This window comes from Myxine glutinosa, chromosome 1, assembly GCF_964187855.1.
Source record: "Myxine glutinosa chromosome 1, kmMyxGlut1.1, whole genome shotgun sequence".
In the NCBI taxonomy this organism is placed as follows: Eukaryota; Metazoa; Chordata; class Myxini; order Myxiniformes; family Myxinidae; genus Myxine; species Myxine glutinosa.
Window position 1 is genome coordinate 402960573 of NC_136261.1, and position 21418 is coordinate 402981990.

A 21418-nucleotide genomic window follows, 5' to 3' on the forward strand; every position below is an offset into this window, starting at 1 on the left:
GTGCCTTCGATACGGTCTGGCACCCCGCTCTGCTCACCAAACTCTCCTCTTTTGGTATCCATGGAAATCTCCACGCATGGCTGGTGGTCTTCCTCTCTAGTCATAGTCAACGTGTGGCCCTGGATGGGTTTCTCTCATCTCCTCTTCCTGTTCAGGCTGGAGTTCCCCAAGGCAGTGTTCTGGGCCCTGTGCTTTTCTGGTCTTCATCAATGATCTCTCTGACTCTCTTGAAAATCCTCTCTATCTCTTTGCTGATGACTCTACTCTGTCGCTCCATTCTTCATCCCTCAGATCGGCAGTCTCCAGCCTCCTCACTCTCTGCAGACCTGGACAAAATCACAGACTGGGCAAACAAGTGGAACATCTCTTTCAATCCTGACAAATCTCACACTCTTACGATGTATCTCCGAAAAGACCGACTGGACAACCCTCCCATACACTTTCTGAATAATCCTCTCCAAGAAGTTCTATCACTCAAGCTTTTGGGTCTCACTATCTGCCATGATCTTTCCTGGGAAAACCACATTTCAAATCTGGCCTCCAAAGCCAGTCACCGACTGGGCATCCTCCATCGTGCGAAGTCCTTCCTTGGCACACCTGAGCTCCTCACCACATACAAGGCTTTCATCCAGAGCTCAATGGAATACTGCTCTCCTCTCTGGGCTGGTGCTCCTGCCTCACACCTAGCTCGTCTTCACGCTGTTGAAACCAAAGCATTCAGAATCATTGGAATCTCCCGCGATGAAGCTAACTACAAGGGCCTCTCACTCACTCACCGCAGGCAGGTTGGTGGCCTTTCTGTCTTCTCCCGACTCCTCTCTGGCCTTGCCCCCCCCCAGCTCTCTCTGGGCTCTGTCCCGCAAATATTCCTACAGGTCGCACAATATCTGCCTGCAACCCTCTTATGGTTAAACTGCCAAAATCAAGACTCTCTGCTCACCTTCACTCCTTCATTCCTCTTATCTCCCACCTCTGGAACAAACTCCCTCACTCTCTTCAATCCCACTCCACCCTCCAGGTCTTTAAAACAGCTGTTCACCACCATCTCTTATCTTCCCCCATCCAAAACCTTCATCTTTTCTATCCCCGCTAATTTCACCCCAATTCCACTTTTTTGAAATACCAACTTCTGTCCTGGAAGTCCTTGGTGTCCTTGTGTTTAATACTTCTCCCACTCCCCCTCCTTCCCACGCCTCCTACCCCCAAGCCTTCTCCCTCCCACACATCTCCCTGCTCTTAAATGTTGTGTGCTCTCAAGTGTTTGTGTGCTTCACCTTCTCTTGTCTTCCGCTCCCTCTTTTTATATATTTTGTTTGTCTGGTTGATTTGTTTGTGAAGTAAATGTCAGCTCTTTCACGAGCCTCGATTCAGTATACAACAACAACAACAAAAAAATTCTCACTGGGCAGGGATTAAAAGAGCACCCACGGTAAATCCAAAGCCAGATGAGCGTCATGATGTAATAGCAAGAGTTTTCAGACAAAAGAAAATCATTGCTTTTATGGATTTGCTCAAGAAAAAAAAACACGTATTTGGAAAAGTAAGATTCCACATAACATTTGAATCGCAGAGGAGGATTGCCACATGCCCATATATTGATTTGGCGACAGGAGAAGATCATGCCCAATGAAATAGATGCTGTAATTTGTGCAGCATTGCCCAGTAAATATGAAGATCCATTACTCCATAAAATTACATTGACAAAAATGGTTCATAGACCATGTGGACCTTTGAATAGAAAGTCACCTTGCATGAGAGCTGGAAAATGCAACAAGAACTACCCGAAAGATTTTCACTTGGAGACCCAATCAGGTAGAGATGGATATCCTTTGTACCGGAGGAGAAAAGTTGCTGATGGTGGCATTGAGGTGCAAAAGGCTAAACATGTTGTCGACAATCGTTGGATTATACCACACAATCTATATCTCTCCAGAATGTGCAATGCCCCCATCAATGTATAATTTCACAATTCTGTTAAATCGATTAGGTATGTCTGTAAATATGTAAATAAAGGTCAAGATATGGCTGTATTTTAATTAGGCAGAGATAGACAAGATCACTATGATGAGACTTATGCATATCAGAATGCTCGACATGAAAACAACAATAAGGCACTCTGGATAATCTTTGGCTTTCCCATCCATGAGCATCATCCAACCTTTCAGAAACTTCAAGTTCATCTCCAAAATGGTCAGAGGATTTATGATAACTCTAGCAATGCAGCACAAAATGCCCAAGAGGCCCCCATTACAACTCTTCCAGCTTTTTTCCAGCTTTGTAGAGAAAATAATTTTTCTCAGACACTCCTTTTCAATGAGGTTGCAAAATATTTCACCTATGCTGCTGGTGGCAGAAAGTGTTAAAGGAGATTTCAAGGCAAACCTGTAGAAGGTCATCCAGGGGCAAAGTCTAAAGATTCCCTTGGAAGGGTGTGCACAATACATCCAAATCTGGGTGAAGTCTTCCATGTGAGGCTGTTACTTCGTACTGTTCATGATCCAAAGTCTGAGGATTTAAAGACATACGAGGATAGGATTTGCGATACCTTCAAGGAGGCCTGTTCATTGCATGGCTTCCTAGAAGATGACCTACTCTGGAAACAAACTCCAGAAGAAGTTGTTATTAGTCGCTCTCCTTGATGACTGAGACATTTATTTGCCATTCTCATAACACAGTGTGCCCTAACTGAACCCCCAACAACTATGGAATTATAATAAAGAGAGCCTGTGTGAGGATATCTTACACATAATTCAAAGAGAAGTTCATGATTTAGAAATGATTTGTAGAAATGAAATTATTTTCAATGAAGCTCTCATGATGATTGAAGACAAAGTTATGGATTTCAGAGGATATGATCGGAATCATTATGGACTTCAAAGACCTAAAAGAACAACATGTGAATTAACGAGAGAAATGTTAAAGGAGATACATTATGACAAAGAAGAACTTGCAGTTTGTTCAGGAGAATGAATGAAAGCTCTTGCATAGCCAAGCAGCCATATTTAGGAAAATCATGTTACGGATTTGTCACTTCCGTTGTGGTGGTTTACATCCACTGCAAATATTTCTGAATCCATGTACTATTATTGTTTTCAAAAGGTTTATTGTCCATGAACTGTTTTCAAAAGGTAAAAAGTTAATGTTAAAAGAAACAGGAAACCGGTTCGGGAACCGGACGACGACAAAGCAGCAGGGGAAAAGAAAAAGGCGGGCCGATTGAAGTCGGACAAGAAGCGAGTCGTTTCAAGGTCTGGAGCGAACGTTGTCGAACGAGACTCGCTAGTGAACTTTCAGGTTTCCTGGGGAAGGGATTCCTGCGACAGAGTTGTTATCGCTGTAACTGATCAACCTGCGTGTCAGGTTTGGCGTTGGATTCCGAGGAATCATTGTCGTGTCGTTTCGTCTCGAGTACGGGCCGTCAGCCATTTTAACTCGTGCGCTTCGCGCGTCGAGCAGGGTTTGTTTGCTTCGTCAGCCATTTCCACCGCTTTCAGACGTATCTGATGTGTGTGTGTGCACCGTGGCTTTTGAAGGTTAATTTGCGGTTCGCCGATTGTGAGCCGTGAAAGTTCATACCCGAGGGTGTGATTTCCCCGTCACTTGGAGGGGGCCTTTGGATTTCCCAGTCGCCTTGAATGCGGCTCTACGCCACTTTGGGCCGCGTGACTCTTTGCGCCGCTTTGGTTGCATACGCCTTTGTGCAGTTTTGGCGGCGTGACTGGGCCTGTCATCTGAACAGGATTCTGGTGTCGATTCGACATCGTTCTGACGATTGCTGGAGGGGATCAACTTTGAGCTTGAAGACGGGAATATAGAGACATTGGGAATGTTCTTTTTTCACTCACTTGGAGCACAGTGAGTTACCTTATACGAGCTGATGGTACCATCATAGGATATATATTGATTGTACTCTTGATTACTGTTATTGTTGTGCTGTTATTCTTGTGTGATTTTAATACAATATTTGTTTGTTGGTAACAATATTGGTGTGGTTTCACCCATTTATTTTTGACACAGAATAACACATTTTTCTGCCGTGACTCTTCTCTGGGCTCGGAGGTACACAGTGACCAGGGGGTCGGGGAGGAGCACATAACAGAAATTGGGGGCTCGTCCGGGATAGAATTCCCTAGCATTCCCCAAATTCCCCAAATTTGGAATTTTTCTAACATTCCCAAATTTTTCAAAAAATTTGGAAATTTTTGTGTGAAGGCTAACAGGTGCTAACTGATAGTCACCATGGTGTTTGATGCAGAACAGTTTGCGGCGTCCCCGAATGAGGCACAGTTCCAAGCGTTAAAAAAATCGGAACTCTTGATATTGGCCAGACATTTTAACTTGGAGGTCCGAGTTAGTATGAAGAAAGCAGAGATGCAGACATTGGTGACAGAATCTCTGGTGGGACAGGGCACATGGACAGAGGTAGCCTTGGATTGGTTACCCGAGGAAAAAGAAAATGTGGAGCTCCGGAAAATGGAGATGCAACTGCAGAGCCAGGAATGGTTAAAAGCAGAGGAAAGGAGAGCTGCAAGAGAACTCGAGGAGAGAAGAGCAGAGGAAAGGAGAGCTGAAGAAGAAAGGAGAGCAGAGGGAAGGAGAACTGAAAGGGAACTCGAAGAAAGAAGAGAAAAGGAAAGAGCAGAGGAGAGGAGAGCCGAAAGGGAGTTAAAGGAACATGACATGGAGTATCAAAAGGAAGTTAAACTCAAGGAGCTGAAATTAATGGGAGAATGGGGAGAGGTAGCATCCATGCCGGCTGGTTCGACAACTACTCAGAACACCTGGGATGTTGGCAGACATGTGAGGCTGGTTCCACCCTTCAATGAAAAGGAGGTAGCCAAGTTTTTTTTACACTTTGAGAAAGTGCCTCAAATGCTAAAATGGCTGGTGGGGGTCCTGGACTATGTTAGTGCAAAGTGTTTTGGTGGGTAATGCTCAAGGTATCTATTCGGCATTACCGAATGACTAATGTGCAGATTATGAGAAAGTGAAGAAAGCCATTCTCAAAGCCTATGAATTGGTCCCTGAAGCTTACCGGCAAAAATTCTGGAATGCCAGGAAGAGAGAGAGTGAGATCCATGTGGAGTTTGCCAGAATGAAGGAAACCATGTTTGATCGGTGGTGTGATTCGAAGGGGATTGGGAAAGACCTCAACCTGTTGGGACAATTGATCTTGGTGGAGGAATTCAAACAGTGTATCCACGCAGACATTAAAGTACATCTGGATGAAAGGAAAGTACCAGAGTTGTATGAGGCAGCAACCGTGGCAGATGACTATGCCTTGACACACAGGATGGGGTTCCACAAACCTAACGTCCCGCCTAGAGTTAGCCAGGGGAGTTATGGTAAATCAGGTGCGGAAAACAAATATTCATGGAGGCGGCCTCGAGATGACTATGAGGACTAATCTGATACCGCAACTTTTAGGGATCAGATGACTACAGTTCCAAGACAGACTTATCTTCCGGGGGGCTCGAGGCAGACCACGAGTTTTTCCTCCGGGCCTACTTGCGCTTTTTGCAAGAAACCTGGGCATTTGATGTCCCAATGTTACGCCCTGAAAAGGAAAAATCAGGAGCGATATCAGACTAGTACAACTCCGAATGCATTGGCAAATGCGAGAAATCGTCCTTTGAGGACAGGGCCTTGTGAAGGTTCCCATGCCAAAGTTACGGCATCACAGAACGACCTTGTTCAAGAGGGTTACAAACCATTTATTTCAGAGGGGTTTGTGTCACTGGATGGAGACTTAACGAACTAGAGACCTGTTAGGGTATTGAGGGACACAGGAGCACATCAATCTTTGTTGCTTGAGGGCATTTTGCCATTGTCAGAGAAGACGGCAACTGGTGTTCGTGTTCCTTTACAGGGGTTGGTGGCAATGTTAAAGCTCCACTTCATGTCATCCATTTGAAGTCTGATTTGGTGTCAGGACCGGTCACCAGAGGTTTACAAGCCACTCTTCCTGTAGAGGGAATCTTTTATTTTCGGGAATGATTTGGCCGGTGGTTAAGTTTCTGGTAATCCAATGTTGGTTGAAAAGCCCAGTATGGAAAATAACACCACACAGTCAGAGCAGGAGATTCTGGGTATCTTTCCATCCTGTGCAGTGACTCGTGCTATGGTAAGAAAGCGCTCTGAAGAGAAGGAGATTGAAAGAGATGTGGATTGGGGTTATTTGGAGATATTGGAGGAAAATTCTGAAAGAGGTAATAAGAAAGGGAGTGACATCAAGGAACTTAAGGAAAAGGTGGCATCTGGAACCAAAGAGGAAATGTAGTGTCCGTCGGAGACATCGGTGAACGAGGTTGAGCAAACAATGCTGGTCCGAAAGGGACTTGTTGAAGAACAACACGGAGACTCGAAGATCCGGAGTTTAATTGGTAAAGCCATTACAGAGGAAGAGGCTATGAAGATACCTGTTGGTTACATCATGAAAGGGGAAATACTTATGAGAAAATGGAGACCACCGGAGGTGCCAGCAAACGATGAGTGGAAAGTTCATTACCAAATTGTGGTGCCACCGCCGTACCTGAAGGTGATATTGAGTTTGGCACATGAGTCACCTTTGGCCGGGCACCTTGGAGTGAACACGACCTGTGACAGAATATTGGTACATTTTTTCTGGCCAGGATTACGACGTGATGTGGCGAGTTCTGCAAATCTTGCCATTCTTGCCAGCTGGTGGGAAAACCTTATCAGAAAATCCCATCTGCACCTTTAAAACCTATTCCAGCTTTTGAAGAGCCATTCAGCCAAGTCGTTATTGACTATGGGCCCTTTACCTAAAACTAAGGCTGGACATCAATATTTGCTGACCATCATGTGCGCTTCCACATGGTTCCCAGAGGCAGTGCCTCTTAGAAAAATTACTGCGGCAGTTATTGCGAAGGCCTTGATTAAATTTTTCACTTTGGTTGGTCTACCTAAGGTCATCCAATCTGATCAGAGTTCCAATTTCATGTCAACGCTTTTTCAACAAGTGGTACACCTGTTGGGAGTGGAACAAGTAAGATCAAGCACTTACCATCCCGAGAGCCAAGGGGCCTTGGAAAGGTTTCACCAGACATTGAAGAATATGATCAGAACATATTGTTTTGAATGTGACAAGGATTGGGATGAAGGAATACCCTTATTGTTGTTTGCTGCGAGGGAATCCGTTCAGGAGTCATTGGGATTCAGTCCTTTTGAACTTGTGTTTGGACACGCAGTACGAGGACCATTGAAAATGGTGAAAGATCAGTGGCTACAGGAGGAGTCACAGTCAACAGTGGTGGAGTATGTGTCAACGGTTAGGCACGGATTGGCAAAGGCTTGTGAAGTTGCGAGAAGAAACTTGAAAGTGACACAGGAAAAAATGAAAGTGAGACATGACAAGAAATCTCAGATAAGAAATTTCAGTCCTGAGGACCGAGTGTTGGTGTTGCTTCCTGTCCCAGGTCAGCCACTACAGGCTAGATATTATGGTCCCTATGCAATCGAAAGGAGGGTAAATGAGACAGATTACGTGGTAACAACTCCCGACCGACGGAAAAAGCAGCAGCTGTGTCATGTCAACCGACTGAAGAAATATCATGAGAAGAAGCCTGTGGAAGAAATGGTTCCTGTCTCACCTGTTGTGCCTGTAGCCGGGGTGCAAGAGAATACAGAGGTTGACGCCGGTGTGAAGTTTGATAACTTTGATGACCAGGCTTGTCCCAGATTGACGAACACAGAAGTGTTGAGTCATTTAGATGAGAAATTAGGTCATTTGGCGAGGGAACAACAAGGACAACTATCCAGCTTAATTTTTGAATTTGCACATTTGTTCACAGATGTACCTGGTCGTACTGACCTGGTATATCATGACATTGAGGTGGGGGAAGCCACTCCAGTGAAGCAACGCCCCTATCGGATGAACCCTGTGAAGATGGAGTATCTTCGGAAGGAGGTTCAGTATATGTTGGAGAATGACATCATCGAACCAAGCAGCAGTGAATGAAGCTCACCATGTGTGTTGGTTCCAAAACTCGATGGCAGTTTTCGTTGTTGTACGGATTTAAAACGGGTTAATGCAGTGACCAAGACCGACTCCTATCCCATCCCGAGGATTGATGACTGTATTGATAGAATAGGCCCAGCTAAATTTGTAACCAAGTTTGACTTGCTGAAGGGGTATTGGCAGATTACTCTTACTGATAGAGACAAGGAAATCTCAGCTTTAGTCACACCAAATGGGTTGTATCAGTACAAGGTTCTTCCCTTTGGATTGAAAAACGGGCCTGCTACATTTCAACAGCTGATTAATAAGCTTATTGCAGACCTTGAGGGGGTGGAGGCTTATCTGGATGATGTCATCATCCACACCATGACCATGGAAGATCATATTAAACAAATCCATGCATTTTTCAAGAAACTGACCGAGGCAGGGTTGACCATCAACTTATCTAAGAGTGAGTTTGTGAAGGCACAGGTGGTGTTCTTAGGCCATGTCGTAGGTCAGGGTCAGGTGCAACTGGTGACAGCCAAGGTAGAAGCCATTGATCGCTTCCAAGTTCCAAAAAGGAAGAAGGAGCTTAGGAGATTCTTGGGTATGGCTCGGTGGTACCGGTGGTTCTGCAGGAATTTTTCTGATGTGGAAGCCCCTTTAACGAATTTGCTGAGGAAAGAGACCAAATTTGTTTGGGATGACAAATGTCAGGCTGCCTTTGCCCACGTCAAAGCAATATTAATGAGCTCTCCTGTCCTAGCAGCCCCGGATTTTCAAGCACCTTTCAAGTTGGCCATTGATGCAAGTGATGTGGGGGCTGGGGCAGTTCTATTACAGGAAGATGAGGATGGAGTGGATCACCCGGTGTGCTACTATTCCAAAAATTTCAACAAACACCAGGCAAATTATGCCACCGTGGAAAAAAAGACCCTTGCTCTCCTGCTGGTGCTTCAGCATTATGAGGTGTATCTGGGAACTACTACCTTTCCTATAAAAGTCTTCACTGATCACAACCCCTTAACCTTCATTCAAAAAATGAAAAATAAAAATCAGAGGTTGATGAGATGGAGTTTGGCTTTGCAGGAGTTCAACTTGTAAATTGAGCATGGAAAGGGTAGGGACAATGTCGTTGATGATGCTTTGTCCAGAGTGAACTAACTTTGGAAATCTCTGGAGGTTGTTTGAAGTTTTGTTGCTTTATTTTTGGGAAATATTGATTATTATCGTTGCTCACGGGAATTGATGATTTGGGGGTGAGTTTACTTTTGTTTGTTGGAAGAGTTTTGCCTGCAAAGAATGTTTTCACTATGTTCAAACTTTCTTTCTTGGGGGGTGGGGGGGGGGAGGGGGGAGGGGAGTGTTATGGATTAGTCACTTCCGTTGTGGTGGTTTGCATCCACTGTAAATATTTCTGATTCCATGTACTATTATGGTTTTCAAAAGGTTTATTGTCCATGAACTGTTTTCAAAAGGTAAAAAGTTAATGTTGAAAGAAACAGGAAACCGGATCGGGAACCGGACGACGACAAAGCGGAAGGAGAAAAGAAAAAGGCGGGGCAATTGAAGTCGGACAAGAAGTGAGTCGCTTCAAGGTCCGGAGCAAAACGTCGTCGAACGAGAGTCGCTAGTGAACTTTCGGGTTTCCTGGGGAAGGGATTCATGCGACAGAGTTGTTATCACTGCAACTGATCAACCTGCGTGTCAGGTTTGGCGTTGGATTCTGAGGAATCATCGTCGTGTCGTTTCATCACGAGAATGGGCTGTCAGCCATTTTGACTCACGCGCTTCGCGCGTCGAGCAAGGTTTCTTTGCTTTGTCAGCCATTTCCACCGCTTTCAGACGTATCTGATGTGTGTGTGTGTGCACCGTGGCTATTGAAGATTAATTTGCGGTTCGCCGACTGTGAGCCGTGAAAGTTCATACCCGAGGGTGTAATTTCCCCGTCGACTGGAGGGGGCCTTTGGATTTCCCAGTCGCCTTGAGTGCGCCTGTACGCCGCTTTGGGCCGCGTGACTCTTTGCGCAACTTTGGCCATGTACGCCTTCGTGCAGTTTTGGCGGCGTAACTCGGCCTGTCATCGGAACGGGATTCTGGTGTCAATTCGACATCGTTCTGATGATCGCTGGAGGGGATCATCTTTGAGCTTGAAGACGGGAATATAGAGACATTGGGAATGTTATTTTTTTCACTCACTTGGAGCACAGTGAGTTACCTTATACGAGCTGATGGTACCATCATAGGATATATATTGTTGCGGTTTTGAGAACCCCTCACTTGTAAAATAATAAACTTGTAAATATCCCCTTTGTAAAGGGTGCACCCTAGTTAGGCCATGTACAACACGTCAGACACCATAGGACCTCTCTCGTTATTTCATTAGTCTATGTTTCAGTTAAGGATCTGTTCCCAATAGTTTGAATCTGCGTTGTATTAATGAAGTAAACACAGGCCCCAAAAACGTCCCTCTCAAAGCATCGGCGGTGACTTTTCCCTTGGTGAGCCGCCATAGACCACGCAGCCGAGTTTGGAGAAGAAGGGGGAGGAGCGCCAGGAACCAAGGCGTGGCTCCATCAACGTGTCCTTGCGACCAATCAGGGCCGAGGCGTGGTCACTGGGAGGCATACCCAAGAGGACGCGTGTTGATTTGTATGCACGTGATATAAACGCCGCACGCAGACTACTTTGGCAGATGAGATGAGAAGCGTGGTCGTGACGAGAGTTGAACTTTGAGAGCTGCGAGGAGTTGAGCTGCGTGGGTTAGTACAGGAGAGCTGCAGCGGATTGTCGCTGAAGCAAGCTGCTTCAAGGACGACTGCCGATTATCAGAGTCCGGAACATTACCGACCTCCCTCCCCGATATACGAACCGCCTTTGATAAGGTCCGATCGCGGTTCAACGCTACAACCAGCGCTGCCTGCCGGGGGCGCTGTGAACCCAAAGCCCGGGAAGGATCGGAGCCACGTGGTGCCCTGCATTGGACCTTCCCTGTCTGCCATCCATTCCCTCTGAGTGCAAGTCTGTTTGTACTGTCCTGGGTGTGTTATATAAGACTGTAATGAGGCTGCCCTGTGTTACTGCTTCTTCCTCTTCACTGTACATACCACCTTTCGTTTCCTCTTCTAATATTGTAATAAATTCTGTGTTCTTCCTTATACTTTGGTTTCTTCTCCATTCGGTCACCTTAGTCTGTTTCCTTAAATTGAATATACGTGGCACGATTTGGCCAACGCTCAGGATCGGGTTGGTGTTTGCTAATGGCTCGGATTTCGGACTGCTAACCGCTCGGCAAACTCCATCTTGTCTGGGTCCGAGTGGGAATTATATCCCTTCTTTGCGGAGGGATTGGCAATCAGGTATTTGAGAACCCATTGACCAATCACCCTGGCCAATCTCGCCCGCAAAGGAGCGTTGTAGTTTCCAGGAACGGAGATGGCCAGCTTAAAGGACAAGGGGACTAAACCCCCCCTTGGTAACGGGAGTGCCGCTCCGAATCCATAACAATTGGTGTCAGGAGTGGGATTGAGCCCAACCAAATTTTTTACAACATCTGAAAAATTTGGTCAAAATTACAAGCGGCCAAATTTTTTTATAACATCCAAATTAAGATCGTGCCATGGATAGTCAAGGCGATCGGATGCCGGTAAGGGAGAATGGGGAAGGTTTAGAGGCAACCCAGGACCCCAGGGAACAATGGGGAGCGATGGAAGAGGAGGTTGAGGAAGGTGGGGTAGAGGGGATAGCAGGCGCACAAAATGGCGGCGCCTCACACATGGCCACGAGGGCCGCACCCATTGCACAAGTGGGGGTTATGTACATGCAAGCCTTCATGGCGGAAATAAAAAAATGATTGAGGAATCCACCAGCAGAAAGGAACAAATTATAGAAAAGACCAGTGAGCGATTGGGAAACCTAATTGGGGGATTAGGAAGCAAATTGGGGGGATTGGGAAACCAAATTGGGGAATGGAGAAATGATATTAGAAAAGGAAATAAAAGAATCTGGAAACAGAATGGGTGACCAAATAAAAAAGGTGGGGAAAGACATTGGGCGCGAGTTGGGCGAAGAGGTCTCATTGGTATGCAATGGGGTAGCGCGGCTTCAGAAGCACGGGGAAAGTGAGTTGGAGCAAAGCACAGCCGGGTGGACCGGGGTAGCAATCGCGACGTGGGGTATGGGGAAGCCGGCGACCGCCGAGGTGGAAAAGAAAATCTTTTTAGAGCCGGCGGTCATCGAGGAAAAATAAAAAGACATGATTATAATTCAAATTGGGATGGAAGAGACGGCAGGGTCAGGAATTAAATTGGAGAGGGAGATAGAATATGAGCAAAGTCCATGTTCGCATCATGATGCCGTGCTTAACCCCAATGAAAGTTTGCAGCTGCGTGCGGAGAGGAGGATCCCAAAGGTGAGACGAAGTGTCTATCACGGGAATGTATATGGTGTAAAAAGATTTTTGGCACGCTTGGGATTCCAGCGTAACCCGGGCACTCGTGGGAGGTCCGTGGTACGCTGTACGAAAGTGCATGGCGCGAGTGTGAAGAAAAGGTGTGTGAAAGTGAATGGTGCGCATGGGCGAACGGCGTCGGGGTGTATTTGTGATGAATGTGATACAGAAGCAGAGTGTGGAAGTGACGAGTGCATGTGTGACACAGTGTGAGATGGACGATGAGGAGTGTGTGCGGGGATGCACACCTGAATTGGTTGTGGAGCGCGTGATTGGGTGTGCAAAAGAGTGCACACCCGTGGGTAAAGGTGCGCTGTGTGGGTGTGTACAGAGGGAGTGCACACCCATAGTGGGTACGGAGTATGTACCGGGAGGGTGTGCAACCGAGGAGTGGTGTGTAACAGAGTGCGGTGATCGGGTGCAGGGAATGTATGGGTTGTATGAGAGACATTGGAGCGCCGAGCGTTATGAGTAGAGCAAGCGAAATAACGGAATGCATGGAGTGTATGAGAAGCGCAGGGGCACATCAATGTGCGAGAGAGGAGTGGGTCGCGAGATGTGTGTGTGAGTATGCGACCCCAGCATCGACATTGACCGGGTTAGCGTTTAAGCTGATGGCTAGCCGACGTGAGCCCTCGGTCCGTGGTGCTCTTTGTGTGCTGTGGGGACTGGCCGGGATTGGCAGTGCGGTGGTTTCGCCAGAACCGCCATGCACGATCCTGGCCGGGCCCCGCCCTGTACGATCGATTCCACGCTTTGCCGGGCAAGGTGACCGGCCCGGTTCGAGGGAAGGTAGGAGGGGTCGGAACGGCGCCCCCTTGTGGTGGCGACGTTTCGGCCGGGCAAGGCTGGGCCATCGCGCATGGCAGCGCAAGGCATTGCGCCGGGATGGTGCCTGGTGTCTTGGCCCGACAAAACCCCCTCCCCTGAATCGAATGCCGGACAGACTAAACCTGCAGTAGACTAAATCACCCGAATGCATTGCGGGGCTTTGTGAAGCCGAGCTTTGATAATGCAATGATGCACCGAGGAGGCTCACGTTTAGCGGACTGAAGAGGATATCATTTGTTTGTTGTTGGTGTCGGGTTTGTTTGTTGTTGGCGATAGTGATTGGAAATTGGGAATGGTGATGGTTGGAAATTGACACCCAGTGTTGGGGGGTGGTATCCCTACCATCCCTCACACTGGGGGCAAATGAGCAGTAGTTTTATGGGGTATGGCTGAACAAACTAGCCCGGGAGGGTTAGGTTATGGTAGGGATCTAGAGATGACCATAGGGACGAGATGTAAGTAGGAACATGGTACAAGTAGTGGGGACGTAGAGTAGAGTAGTTGGATGATAATGACGAAGGAATGCATAGTTTAAGGGATGACAGGGAAAGCACGAGTTTTAGAAGGGAAATAGTTAGCTTAGATGATGCAGTGTGTTTGTGGTACTGGTGAGAGGTGAGAGTTTGTGGTACTGGTGAGGTAAGTGAGGAATTGATGTGCTGGTGAGCATGTTGAAGTGAGGCAATGCTCGGGAAGGATGTGTGTGTGTATAAGTGATGTATTGGGAGAGCATTGTGGATGAATGTAATGAAGTTGTATTGAGTGTTGGCTTGCAAGGTGTGCAAGTGAATGAATTGAGTGGAGTGTGGAGTGTGGAATACGTGGAGTGGAGTGCACGGTGCGAAGGAGTGGATGGGGGAAGGATGGACCCCCTTCACGAATACCCGGGGAGGGTAGTTTAACAGTAGGTAGAGGGAGTAGGTAAATTGTGGTTGGAGATTGGCATCTGTGGTGCGAGTAGTTGCACAGAAGTGTTGTGTTGGGTGCATTAGTGTATGAAATTGGCTGGGCGTGTGGCCTGGTAGTAAGTGTGATTGGTTGAGCACTCCGCCACTGTTAGTCTGTCGGCCAGGTGAGGCCGCAGGAGGTTCTGGGAGCCAGTAGTTGTTCAATGGGGCCCGGGATTCTATGGAGAGGACCCGGGCAGCCCGACGCCAGAGAGGGCGGGAGAGGGGTGAGAGAGCCAGAGGGCCATCCCCAGGTTAGATAGCTTAGGGTGAGGAGCAGGTAAGCTCGGGAGGCGACTGCAGTGGTGGAGGTGTGCAGGTGAGTTGACCTGCTGGTGAGCCACACGACCCAGCCCTGAAATTGTGCGAGGGCACAGGGAGTAGAATCGGGTGAGTGAGACCCCAAATTGGTGAGCACCACAGTATGTTCAATGGGAATTGGTTCTTAGAACCACGTAGTGTAATGATGGCCAATGGTTTTGCAGGGAAAGACCCCGGGTAGAGTAAAGTGTTAAAGTCATTTAGAGGTATAGATAGGATTGAAAATCTCTTCGCACCATCTGCAACCACTCACCTGAGGTGATGAGAAGCCTCCACACCTGGTTTGCAAATATTTGGTTGGTTGTAAGATGCATCGTGATGTGGGGAGGACATTGTTCATTGTTCCATCTCTTCCTCCTTCTGAGGGATTGATGTAAAATTTGGCTTAGGTGGGAGTGATGAGAAATTGGGATTGATAACGAATTTGGAATTAGGGGAGATATGGGGAAGACGAGACCCATAGAGACAGATTTGTAAATTGTGTAGATACGGGGAGGGGCAAGGGGTAGTGTAGGTTATATGCGGGACGAACGCTAGGGACGAGCTTTCCCAGCTCGCTCTCCCGCGCCCCTCATTTTGCATTACCTTGTTATTGTGTGTACACTTGCGCCCTTGCCCTCACTTAATTCTCTGCTTTGTCTTCCTGCCCCACCCATAGACCGTGGTCTCTGGGTATTGAGGGGAAAGCGTGCAGGTGCCATAGTTGTGCGCCCGCACCTTCGCTGCCTGCCTGCCTGGACCGGTACACCACCTATGGACCACACATTTGTGGCCAAGCCCACTTTATGGACCACTCGTTTTGTGGCCGAGCACCTTATGGACCACACGTTCTGTGGCCTTGCACCTTTGCTGCGGCAAATCATTGCTGCCAGCCACGTCTTGCTTGCAGACCTCGGTTTTAAAATGGCACCTATGCCCAGCAGGTGGACCACTTCAGTTGGCCCTGCGGGCCGTAATTAAAAAGCGGACGTGTTGTGTGTCCTTTTTTTTTGACCAAATAGGCCGCAAGCAACGAACACCAAGACGACTAGAAACATCGTCCCAGCAGCCAAGTACATCGGCCCAGCTGAGAAGACGCCAGTGTGATTTTTTGAAATGTACTGTGCACTGGATGGTGCTGACTGTGGTGCTTTTATTGGTGATTATTGGGTGCATGGTGGTGTTTTTGTGCTCTTAGATGCACTGCAATATCAATTGTGCATCTCTGAGCATGTGGGTATGGTGTATCGGTACAGTGCAGTGCATGACCTTTCCTCTTTTTAAAAGCTCTGCTTTTGTTTCCAAAAAGACAGGTCCTGGGTTTAGTTTGTAAATACCAAATAGTATAGTCTTTGTAAATAATGCTCCCCACCGTAAATGTGTAGTTTGAAAATTAATTCCGGAATTCGGTTATTCTGTGGGCGTGAGTCTGCCAGATAGAATACAACGCAGCAGGCGGGACATATTTAGTGTGTAAAAATGTCGCACTCAGGGTGAGGTTAACAGTAGAGGGTAACCACACCTAAGTGTCACACTAATTGGTAACAGGTAACCCTTTTCGGCCCGGGATGGGCCTGGAGGAAAGGAGGGTGCAGTGTTGCGGTTTTGAGAACCCCTCACTTGTAAAATAATAAACTTGTAAATATCCCCTTTGTAAAGGTTGCACCCTAGTTAGGCCATGTACAACACGTAGGACACCATCGGAACCTCTCTAGTTATTTCATGAGTCTATGTTTCAGTTAAGGATCTGTTCCCAATAGTTTGAATCTGCGTTGTATTAATCAAATAAACACAGGCCCCAAAAACATCCCTCTCAAAGCATCGGCGGCGACTTTTCACTTGGTGAGCCACCATAGACCACGCGGCCGAGTTTGGAGAAGAAGGGGGAGGAGTGCCAGGAACCAAGGCGTGGCTCCATCAACGTGTCCTCGCGACCAATCAGGGCCGAGGCGTGGTCACCGGTAGGCATACCCAACAGGACGCGTGTTGATTTGTATGCACGTGATATAAACGCCGCACGCGGACTACTTTGGCAGATGAGATGAGAAGTGTGGTTGTGACGAGAGTTGAACTTTGAGAGCTGCGTGGAGTTGAGCTGCGAGGGTTGGTACGGGAGAGCTGCAGCGGAGTGTAGCTGAGGCAAGCTGCTTCAAAGACGTCTGCCAATTATCAGAGTCCGGAATGTTACCGACCTCCCTCCCCGATATACGAACCCCCTTTGATAAGGTCCGATCGCCATTCAATGCTACAACCAGCGCCGCCTGCCGGGGGCGCTGTGAGCCCAAAGCCCGGGAAGGAGCAGAGCCACGCGGTGCCCTGCATTGGACCTTCACTGTCTGCCATCCATTCCCTCAAAGTGTAAGTCTGTATGTACTGTCCTGGGTGTGTTATATAAGACTGTATAAGGCTGCCCTGTGTTACTGCTTCTTCCTCTTCACTGTACATACCACCTTTCGTTTCCTCTTCTAGTATTGTAATAAATTCTGTGTTCTTCCTTATACTTTGGCTTCTTCTCCATTCGGTCGCCTTAGTCTGCTTCCTTCAATTGAATATCAGTGGCACGATTTGGCCAATGCTCAGGATCGGGTTAGCGTTTGCTAACGGCTCTGATTTTGGACTGCTAACCGCTCGGCAAACTCCATCTTGTCCGGGTCCGAGCGGGAATTATATCCCTGCTTTGCCGAGGGATTGGCAATCAGGTATTTGGGAACCCATTGACCAATCACGCTGGCCAATCTCGCCCACAAAGGAGCGTTATAGTTTCCAGGAACGGAGACGGCCAGCTTAAAGGACAAGGGGATTAAACTCCCCCATGGTAACGGGAGTGCCGCTCCAAATCCGTAACAATATTGATTGAACTCTTGATGACTATTAATGTTGTACTGTTATTCTTGTGTGATTTTAATACAATATTTGTTTGTTGGAAACAATTGGTGTGGTTTCACCATTAATTTTTGACACAGAATAACACATTTTTCGGCCGTGACTCCTCTCGGGGCTCGGAGGTACACCGTGACCAGAGGGTCAGGGAGGAGCACGCAACATATGTAAATAAAGGTCAAGATATGGCTTTATTTTAATTAGGCAGAGATAGACAAGATCACTATGATGAGACTTATGCATATCAGAATGCTCGATATGAAAGCACCAATGAGGCAGTCTGGAGAATCTTTGGCTTTCCCGTCCATGAGCATCATCCAACCTTTCAGAAACTTCAAGTTCATCTACAAAATGGTCAGAGGATTTATGATAACTCCTGCACTGCAGCACAAAGAGCCCAAGAGGCCCCCATTACAACTCTTACAGCTTTTTTCCAGCTTTGAAGAGAAGATAATTTTTCTCAGACACTCCTTTGCAATGAGGTTGCTAAATATTTCACCTGAGCTGCTGGTGGCAGAAAGTGGAAAAGGAGAGTTCAAGGCAAACCTGTAGAAGGTCATCCAGGGGTAAAGTCTAAAGATTCTCTTGGAAGGGTGTACACAATACATCCAAATATGGGTGAAGTCTTGCATGTGAGGCTGTTACTTCATACTGTTCATGATCCAAAGTCTGAGGATTTTTCAGACATATGAGGATAGGATTTGCGATACCTTCAAGGAGGCCTGTTCGTCACATGGCTAACTGGAAGATGACCTCCACTGGAAACAAACTCCAGAAGAAGCTGTTATTAGTCGTTCTCCGACGACTGCGACATTTATTTGCCATTCTCATAACAGTGTGCCCTAACTGAACCCCCAACAACTATGGAATTATCATAAACAGAGCCTGTGTGAGGATATCTTACACATAATTCAAAGAGAATTTCATGATTTACAAATGACTTGTAGAAATGAAATTATTTTCAATGAAGCTCTCATGATGATTGAAGACAAAGTTATGGATTTCAGAGGATATGATCGGAATCATTATGGACTACAAAGACCTAATAGAACAACATGTGAATTAACGAGAGAAATGCTAAAGGAGATACATTATGACAAAGAAGAACTTGCAGTTTGTTCAGGAGAATGAATGAAAGCTTTTGCATAGTCAAGCAGCCATCTTTAGGAAAATCATGGAGGTTATTGATGGTAATGAAGGATGACTGTTTTTCATAGATGCACCTGGTGGTACAGGGAAAACTTTCATTTTAACGTTAATCCGAGCAAAGGTAAGATCACAGGGGTATATTTCACTGGCAGTTGCATCCTCATAAATTGCATCTACTCTCTTGCACGGTGGTAGGACAGCTCATTCCACATTCAAACTATCACTTAACACTCCAAATGAGGAGACACCAACTTGGAATATTGACAAAGGCTCTGCAAAGGACAATGTCTTGAGAGATCCAATGTTATCATCTGAGACGAGTGTATGATGTCACACAAAAAAAGTCTCGAGGCATTAGATAATACACTCCAATACTTAAAAGAAAGTATTCTTGTCATGGGAGGAACTCCACCGATTCTTTCTGTGGATTTCCAACAAATTCTCCCGGTAATACCAAGAGGAACTGGAGCAGATGGAATTCAAGCAAGTCTGAAGGCATCTCCTCTTTGGGGTAAAGTTGTGTTATTTACATTGACAGTGAATATGAGAGTTCATCTTTCAGAGGATGAGGAAGTTGGCAGTTTTGCCAAATTACTCCTTGATATTGGAGATGGCAATATTCCATTAGCTCCTAATTCCAACCAAATTACAATCCCAAATGGATGTGGAATTATTGCAAAAGATGAAGAAGAACTTAAAAGCAATGCCTTCCCAACTATTAAGCAATATTACAAAGACATTGATTGGCTTTGTGGAAGGGCAATCTTAGGTCCCAAGAATTCTGATGTAGAAAAGATCAATATACAATTAATAGAATAAATTCCAAGAAGAGAAGCGAACAACAACAACAACAACAGGCATTTTAAGGCCATTTTCCCTGCTAGAGCGGGGGTTAGCCTTGCGGTCCCCATGACAATCTTCTCCATTTTGCCATATTAACTGCATCTCCCCTTGTTAACGCCCTTGCCCACATTTCTTCTTCCACCACCTTTAGCCAAGTCTTTCTCGGTCTTCTCCGTCCTCTACGTCCTTCTACATTCATTTCCATCACTCTTCTCAACCAGTCACTTTCATCCTTCCTCAATACATGACCAAACCATCTCAACCTGTTCCTCTTCACAGCATCAATCACAGGCTCTATTCCCATCATCTTTCGCAATTCATCATTTGTCTTCCTCTCTCTCAACGATACTCCGCACATCCAGCAAAGCATTTGCATTTCCACCCTTTGTTGCTGCTCGACGTTCATTACCCATGTCTCGCTCCCATAAATCGTAACACTTCTCACACATGCAGCATACACCATTCCCTTCAGCTTCAACGACACTCCCCTCCTCGTCAGCACGCCACTCAGTTCCCAAAACTTCTTCAACGCTCATCTCATCGTGTTTTGTACACAAGGATATTTATTACTCGGATAGTCTGGAGGAATGTACACTGCACTCACCTCTAAAGTGTCTCACCTGGGTTTGAATCTGTATCGGCACTGCTGTGTCCCCATCAAATGTTGATACCTGCAGCCATGTGCTGTGTACAAAATAATAATAATAATAATAATCGTTTTGTGAACATTTTAATTCTGTTTCGATCAACATTCCACCCTCACTGTCTGCGTTTTCTCTCGACAGGTTTATATTTCAGTCTGTTGGTGATGAAGGTTTGGAGATTTTGATTAAGTCCCTCATGAGCAAACCAAACCGACTGAAAAAAACTCACGTGAGTACCTGTGTATCATTCAAAGTACCTGTGTATCATTCATATGAGTACCTGTGTATCATTCAGATGAGTACCTGTGTATCATTCAGATGAGTACCTGTGTATCATTCAGATGAGTACCTGTGTATCATTCAGATGAGTACCTGTGTATCATTCAGATGAGTCCCTGTGTATCATTCAGATGAGTACCTGTATATCATTCAGATGAGTACCTGTGTATCACCAGATGGGTATGTGTGCATCGCCAGATGGGTATGTGCGCATCGCCAGATGGGTATGTGCATATCGCCAGATGTGTATGTGTGTATCGCCAAATGGGTATGTGTGTATCGCCAGATGGGCATCTGTGTATCACCAGATGGGAATCTGTGTATCACCAGATGGGTATCTGTGTATGGATGATTGTGATGTTTGAACATCAACTTTCTGTGAAGGTAACGCTCGTTGCTGCTTGACGTTCATTATCCAGGTCTCGCTCCCATAAATCATAACACTTCTCTCACATGCAGCATACACCTTTCCCTTCAGCTTCAACAACACTCCCCTCCTCGTCAGCACGCCACTCAGTTCCCGAAACTTCTTCCGTGCACATCTCACTCCAGCAACCGTTGCTGAGTCTGATCCACCTTCTCCATTCAGCATGTTTCCAAGGTAGCAAAATGTTTTCACACCTTCCAGTTTCACACGGTCTCCAAGATCCAACTCAACATTTTCTCCATCTGCAGCTTCCTCTGTGCACACCTTACACTTGAATGTAGCTGCCACACTGGTTAATGACCCTCTCAGACCACTACATTTTTGATGAACCCACTCAGCGCACATTGTACATTGAATGGAGTTCACTCTGACACCCTTCCTGCACACAGCACACGGCCACTTCCCAGTTCTTTCCACCTCACCACATGCTTTACCACTTGCTATCACCTTTGTCTTTCCGATATTCCCCTTCAGACCTTTTCTCTCCATACATTCCTTCCACTTGATCATCTTCTCCTTCAGTCCATCCATACTTTCTGCAATCAACACCAGATCATCTGCATACAACAACTCCCCTGGTAAACCCTCCTTTACGTTCTGAGCCAGCACCTCCATCACTGCTACAAATAGTAGTGGACTTCATACCGACCCCTGATGCACTCCCACCTTCACCTCAAACTCACCACTGTTCCCGTCCTTCATCCT